Source organism: Lepus europaeus, unplaced genomic scaffold (genome assembly GCF_033115175.1).
Source record: "Lepus europaeus isolate LE1 unplaced genomic scaffold, mLepTim1.pri SCAFFOLD_49, whole genome shotgun sequence".
NCBI lineage: Eukaryota > Metazoa > Chordata > Mammalia > Lagomorpha > Leporidae > Lepus > Lepus europaeus.
The window spans coordinates 1,423,421-1,431,890 of NW_026909365.1; positions in this window are offsets into that span (position 1 = coordinate 1,423,421).

Genomic DNA, 8,470 nt, shown 5'->3' on the forward strand with positions numbered 1-8,470 from the left:
CAACCAATAGTACTAGAACAACAACAACAACAACAAATACTAAAAAGGATAAAGTATTACATTGTACATCTAAAGTCAGGACAGGAGCTGATCAGTTCATTGTTGCTTATAGTGTCCATTTCACTTAACAGGTTTCCTCTTTGGCGCTCAGTTGTCATCGATCAGGGAAAACAAATGATATTTTTCTCTTTGGGACTGGCTTAATTCACTCAGCATGATGTTTTCCAGATTGCTCCATCTTGTTGCAAATGACTGGGTTTCGTTGTTTCTTACTGCTGTATAGTATTCTATGGAGTACATGTCCCATAATTTCTTTATCCAGTCTACTGTTGATGGGCATTTGGGTTGGTTCCAGGTCTTAGCTATTGTGAATTGAGCTGCAATAAACATTAATGTGCAGATGGCTTTTTTATTTGTCAAATTAAATTCCTTTGGGTAAATTCCAAGGAGTGGGATGGCTGGGTTGTATGGTAGGGTTATGTTCAGGTTTCTGAGGAATCTCCAGACAGACTTCCATAGTGGCTTAACCAGTTTGCATTCCCACCAACAGTGGGTTAGTGTCCCTTTTTCCCCACATCCTCTCCAGCATCTGTTGTTGGTAGATTTCTGAATGTGAGCTATTCTCACCGGGGTGAGATGGAACCTCATTGTGGTTTTGATTTGCATTTCTCTGATTGCTAGTGATCTTGAACATTTTTTCATGTGTCTGTTGGCCATTTGGGTTTCCTCTTTCGAAAAATGTCTATTGAGGTCCTTGGCCCATTTCTTAAGTGGGTTGTTTGTTTTGTTGTTGTGGATTTTCTTGATTTCTTTGTAGATTCTGGTTATCAATCCTTTATCTGTAGTATAGTTTGCGAATATTTTTTCCCATTCTGTTGGTTGCCTCTTCACTTTCCTGACTGTTTCTTTTGAAGTACAGAAACTTCTCAATTTGATGCAATCCCAAATGTTAATTTTGGTTTTGACTGCCTTTGCTGTTGGAGTATTTTCCAGGAAGTCTTTGCCTGTGCCTATATCTTGCAGGGTTTCTCCAATGCTCTCTAATAATTTGATGGTTTCGGGTCATAGATTTAAGTCTTTAATCCATGTTGAGTGAATTTTTGTGTAAGGTGATAGGTATGGGTCTTGCTTCAAGCTTCTGCATGTGGAAATCCAATTTTCCCAGCACCATTTATTGAATAGACTGTCCTTATTCCAGGGATTAGATTTGGATCTTTGGTCAAATATAAGTTGGCTGTAGGTGTTTGGATTGATTTCTGGTGTTTCTATTCTGTTCCATTGGTCTATCCATCTGTTTCTGTACCAGTACCATGCTGTTTTGATAACAACTGCCCTGTAGTATGTCCTAAAATCAGGTATTGTGATTCCTCCAGCTTTGTTTTTGTTGTACAGGATTGCTTTGGCTATTCGAGGTCTTCTGTGTCTCCATATGAATTTCAGCATCATTTTTTCTATATCTGAGAAGAAGGTCTTCGGGATCTTGATGGGTATTGCATTGAATGTATAAATTGCTTTTGGGAGGATAGACATTTTGATGATATTGATTCTTCCAATCCATGAGCATGGAAGATTTCTCCATTTTTTGGTATCCTTTTCTATTTCTTTCTTTAAGGTTTTGTAGTTTTCATCGTAGAGATCTTTAACGTCTTTGGTTAAGTTTATTCCAAGGTATTTGATTGTTTTTGTAGCTATTGTGAATGGGATTGATTTTAGAAGTTCTTCCTCAGCCGTGGCATTGCCTGTGTATACAAAGGCTGTTGATTTTTGTGGATTGATTTTATATCCTGCTACTTTGCCAAACTCTTCGATGAGTTCCAGCAGTCTCTTAGTAGAGTTCTTTGGGTCCCCTAAATAAAGAATCATATCATCTGCAAAGAGGGATAGTTTGAGTTCTTCCTTCCCGATTTGTATCCCTTTAATTTCTTTTTCTTGCCTAATAGCTCTGGCCAAAACTTCCAGAACTATATTGAATAGCAGTGGTGAGAGAGGGCATCCCTGTCTGGTACCAGATTTCAGTGGAAATGCTTCCAACTTTTCCCCATTCAATAGGATGTTGGCCGTGGGTTTTTCATATATTGCTTTGATCTTGGCGGAGCCAAGATGGCGGATAGTGAGGACGTGTGCCTTAGTTTGGGAAAATAAACTTTCATAAAAGCGGAATTACTGTAGCATCAGGAAAAAACTCAAGAAAAAAACTGCAGAGGAATCGCTTCCGGATCTTGTGGAGGAAACACAGAGGACTTACAGGGAACCCACCGCGTGGAAAACCAACAAAGTCTTTTCTTTAGGGAAGTGCATAAAATGTCATCTACACAAAAAGAAATATTATGTTTCTTTGCAGCAGTTCATTTAGATTTTTTCCTTGAAAATACGAAAATACAGAGCTCGTGTCTCCATGTGGAGTAACTAGTGTTTCTAAGGTACAAAATTAAATGTTCCCTGATAAAAATATTCAAAACAATTAGGTCCATCGATAATATACTGAAAACACAAACACAGAGTCTTTCACAATATTTCAGATTGAGTTAGGCAAAACACAACCGGATATTTTTGGTTTCATCCAGTCTTATCCAGACAAAGTGGTGTGGAATTCGTATGAAATGAACCAAGAAAATCACAGTAATAATGGTTTTGGAGAAAAGCAAAGTCTTTTCGTTAGGCAAGTGTATAAAATGTCATCTATTGAAACCGAAATACCATGTATTTTTTGCGCAGTTCCTCTAACTTTCTCCCTAGAAAATACGAATGTGTAGAACTGGTGTCTCCATGTGGAGTCAAGTAGTGTTCCCCAGCACAAAATTAAATGTTCCCTGATAAAAAACATTAGAAACAATAAAGTCCGTTGATAATATCCAGAAAACACAAACACAGAAGCTGTAGCAATATTTGGGATTTAGTTAGCCAAAACACAACCGGATATTTCTGGTTCATCCAATCTTATCCGGAGAAAGTGGTGTGGAATTCGTATGCAATGGACCGAGAAAATCACAGTACAAATAGTTTTGGAGAAAAGCAAAGTCTTTTCCTTAGGCAAGCGTATAAAATGTCATCTATTCAAACCGAAATATCATGTTTTTTGGCGCAGTCCTTTAGCTTTCTTCCTTGAACATACGAATATGTAGAGCTGTTATCTCCAGGTGGAGTCAACCAGTGTTTCCCAGCACAAAATTAAATTTACCTGATAAAAAACATTCAAAACAATAATGTCCGTTGAAAATATCCAGAAAACACAAACACAGAGGCTTAGCAATATCTGGGATTGAGTTATGCGAAACAAAACCGGATATTTCCGGTTTCATGCAGTCATATCCGGACAAACTGGTGTGGAATTCGTATGCAATGGACCGAGAAAATCACAGTACAAATGGTTTTGGAGAAAAGCAAAGTCTTTTCATAAGGCAAGTAGAAAAAATATCATCGAAACAAACAGAAATATCATGTTTGTTTGCCGCAGTTCCTCTAGCATTCTCCCTAGAAAATACGAATGTGTAGAGCTGGAGTCCCCATGATGAACCAACTAGTGTTTCTACGGTACAAAAATAAATGTTCCCTTATAAAAATACTCAAAACAATAAAGTCCATCGATAATATCCAGAAAACACAAACACAGAGGCTGTAGCAATATTTCGGATTGAGTTAGCCAAAAAACAACCGGATATTTCCAGTTTCATCCAGTCATATCCGGAGAAAATTGTGTGGAATTCGTATGCAATGGACCGAGAAAATCAGAGTAAAAATGGTTTTGGAGAAAAGCAAAGTCTTTTTGATATGCAAGTGCATAAAACGTCATCGATACAAACAGAAATATCATGTTTGTTTGCCGCATTTCCTCTAGTTTTCTACGTAGAAAATACGAATGTCTACAGCTGATGTCTCCATGTAGAACCAATTAGTGATCCCAAGCACATAATGAAATGTTCCCCGATAAAAAACATTGAAAACAATAAAGTCCATTGATAATATCCAGAAAACACAAACACAGAGGCTGTAGCAATATCTGGGATTGAGTTAGCCAAAACAAAACCGTATATTTATGATTTCATCCAGTCATTAGCAGACAAACTGGTGTGCAATTCGTATGCAATGGACTGAGAAAATCACAGTAAAAATGGTTTTGGAGAACAGCAAAGTCTTTTCTTTAGGCAAGTGCATAAAACGTCATCTATACAAACAGAAATATCATGTTTGTTTGCCGCAGTTCCTCTAGCTTTCTCCCCAGAAAATACGAATGTGTAGAGCTGCTGTCTCCATGTGGAACCAATTATTGTATCCAACTCAAAATAAAATGTTCCCCGATAAAAAAAATTCAAATCAATAACGTCTGTTGATAATATCCATAAAACACAAACACAGAGGCTGTAGCAATATCTGGGTTTGAGTTAACCAAACCAAAACCGGATATTTCCGGTTTAATCCAATCATACCCGGACAAACTGGTGTGGAATTCGTATGCAATGGACTGAGAAAATCCGAGTAAAAATGTTTTTGGAGAAAAGCAAAGTCTTTATGTTAGGCAAGTGCATAAAATCTCATCTATACAAACAGAAATATCATGTTCGTTTGCCGCAGTTCCTCTAGATTTCTCCCTAGCAAATACGAATATGTAGACCTGGTGTCTCCATGTGGAAACAATTAGTGTTTCCAAGCAAAAATTAAATGTTCCCTAATAAAAAATATTCAAAACAATAAAGTCCATCGATACTATACGGAAAACACAAACACAGAGGCTTTCACAATATTGGGATTGAGTTAGCCAAAACAGAACCGGATATTTCTGGTTTCATCGAGTCATATACGGACAAACTGGTGTGGAATTTGTATGCAATGGACCGAGAAAATCACAGTAAAAATGGTTTTGGAGAACAGCAAAGTCTTTTCATTAGGCAAGTGTATAAAATGTCATGGATACAAACATGAATGTCATGTTTTTTTGCCGCAGTTCCTATAGCTTTCTCCCTAGAAAATACGAATGTGTAGAGCTGGTGTCTCCATGTGGAAACAATTAGTGTTTCAACGCTATAAAATTAAATGTTCCCTGATAAAAAAACATTCAAAAAAATAAAGTCTGTGGATAATATCAGGAATACACAAACACAGAGGCTGTAGCCATATCTGGGATTGAGTTAGCCAAAAACAACACCGAATATTTTCGGTTTCATCCAGTCATATCCGGACAAACTGGGGTGGAATTCATATGCAATGGACTGAGAAAATCACAGTAAAAATGGTTTTGGAGAAAAGCAAAGTTTTCGCTTTAGGAAAGTGCACAAAATGTCATCGATACAAACAGAAATATCATGTTTGTTTGCCGCAGTTCCTCTAGCTTTCTCCCTAGAAAATACGAATCTGTAGAGCTGGTGTCGCAATTTGGAACCACTTAGTGATTCCAAGCACAAATTAAATGTTTCCTTATAAAAAACATTCAAAACAATAAAGTCTGTGGATTATATCAGGAATACAGAAACACAGAGGCTGTAGCAATATCTGGGATTGAATTAGGCAAAACAAAACCGGATATTTCCGGTTTCATCCAGTCACATCCGGTAAACTGGTGTGGAATTCGTATGCAATGGACAGAGAAAATCAAAGTAAAAATGGTTTTGGAGAAAAGCAAAATCTTTTCATTAGGCAAGTGCCTAAAATGTCATCGATACAAACAGAAATATCATGTTTGTTTGCCGCAGTTCCTCTAGCTTAATCCCTAGAAAATACGAATGTGAAGAGCTGGTGTCACCATGATGAACCAATTAATGTTTCAAGGGTACAAAATGAAATGTTCACTGATAAAAACATTCAATACAATAACGTGCGTTGATAATATCCAGAAAACACAAACACAGTGACTTTCACAATATCTGGGATTGTGTTAGTAAAACATTACCAGATATTTCTGGTTTCATCCAGTCATATCAGGACAAACTCTTGTGGAATTCGTATGCAATGGATCGAGAAATTCACAGTAAAAATGCTTTTGGAGAAAAGCAAAGTCTTTTCGTAAGGCAAGTGCATAAAATATCTTCGATACAAACAGAAATATCATGTTTGTTTGTCACAGTTTCTCTAGCTTTCTCCCTAGAAAATACGAATGTGTAGAGCTGGTGTCTCATGTGGAACCCAGTAGTGATTCCAAGCCCAAAATTAAATGTTCCCTGATAAAAAACATTCAAAGCAATTAAGTCCGTGGATAATATCAGGAATACACAAACACAGAGGCTGTAGCAATATCTGGGATTGAGTTAGCCAAAAAAAAACCCGGATATTTCTGGTTTCATCCTGTCATACCCGGACAAACTGGTGTGGAATTCGTATGCAATGGACCGAGAAAATGACAGTAAAAATGGTTTTGGAGAAAAGCAAAGTCTTTTTGTTAGGCAAGTACATAAAATGTCATCTACACAAACATAAATATCATGTTTGTTTGCCGCAGTTCCTCTAGCTTTCTTCTTGAAAATACTAATGTGTAGAGCTGGAGTCCCCATGATGAACCAACTTGTGTTTCTACGGTACAAAAATAAATGTTCCCTTATAAAAATACTCAAAACAATAAAGTCCATCGATAATATCCAGAAAACACAAACACAGGGGCTGTAGCAATATTTCGGATTGAGTTAGCCAAAACACAAATGGATGTTTCAGGTTTCATCCAGTCATATCCGGAGAAAATTGTTTGGAACTCGTATGCAATGGACCGAGAAAATCAGAGTAAAAATGGTTTTGGAGAAAAGCAAAGACTTTTCGTTAGGCAAGTGCATAAAATGTCATCTAGACAACAGAAATATCATGTTTGTTTGCCACATATCCTCTAGCTTTCTATGTAGAAAATACGAATGTCTAGAGCTTGTGTCTCCATGTGGAACCAATTAGTGATTCCAAGCACATAATTAAATGTTCCCGGATAAAAAACATTGAAAACAATAAAGTCCATTGATAATATCCAGAAAACACAAACACAGAGGCTGTAGCAATATCTGGGATTGAGTTAGCCAAAACAAAACTGTATATTTCTGGTTTCATCCAGTCATATCCGGACAAACTGGTGTGGAGTTCGTATTCTATGCACTGAGAAAATCACAGTAAAAATGGTTTCGGAGAACAGCAAAGTCTTTTCTTTAGGCAAGTGCATAAAACGTCATCTATACAAACAGAAATATCATCATTGTTTGCCGCAGTTCCTCTAGCTTTCTCCCTAGAAAATACGAATGTGTAGAGCTGGTGTCTCCATGTGGAACCAATTATTGTATCCAAGCTCAAAATAAAATGTTCCCAGATAAAAAACATTCAAAACAATAACGTCCGTTGATTATATCCAGAAAACAGTAACACAGAGGCTGTAGCAATATCGGGGATTGAGTTAGGCAAACCAAAACCGGATATTTCCGGTTTAATCCAATCATACCCGGACAAACTGGTGTGGAATTCGAATGCAATGGACTGAGAAAATCACAGTAAAAATGGTTTTGGGGAAAAGCAAAGTCTTTAAGTTAGGCAAGTGCATAAAATGTCATCTAGACAAACAGAAATATCATGTTTGCTTGCCAGAGTTCCTCTAGCTTTCTCCCTAGAAAATATGAATGTTTAGAGCTGGTGTCTCCATGTGGAAGCAATTAGTGTTTTCAAGCAAATAATTAAATTTTCCCTGATAAAAATATTCAAAAAAATAAAGTCCATGAATAATATCCAGGAAACACAAACACAGAGGCTGTAGCAATATCTGAGATTGAGTTAGCCAAAACAAAACCGGATATTTCTGGTATCATCCAGTCATATCCGGACAAACTGGTGTGGAATTCATATGCAATATACCGAGAAAATCACAGTAAAAATGGTTTTGGAGAAAAGCAAAGTCTTTTCATTAGGCAAGTGCATTAAATGTCATCTAAGCAAACATAAATATCATGTTTGCCACAGTTCCTCTAGCTTTCTCCCCAGAAAATATGAATGTGTAGAGCTTGTGTCCCCATGATGAACCAATTAGTGTTTCTACGATACAAAATTAAATGTTCCCTGATAAAAATATTGAAAACAATAAAGCCCGTCGGTAATATCCAGACAACACAAACACAGAGGCTGTAGCAATATTTCGGATTGAGTTAGCTAAAACACAACCAGATATTTTTGGTTTCATCCAGTCATATCCAGACAAAGTGGTTTGGAATTCATATGCAATGGACCGAAAAAATCACAGTAAAAATGGTTTTGGAGAAAAGCAAAGTCTTTTCTTGAGGCAAGTGCATAAAATGTCATCTATACAAACAGAAATATCATGTTTGTTTGCAGCAGTTCCTGTAGCTATATCCCTAGAAATTACGAATGTGTAGAGCTGGTTTCTCCATGTGGAACTAATTAGTGTTTCAATGCACAAAATTAAATGTTCACTAAGAAAAACTTTCAAAACAATAAAGTCCATGGATAATATCCAGAAAACAAACACTGAGGCTACAGCAATATCTGGGATTGAATTAGCCAAAAC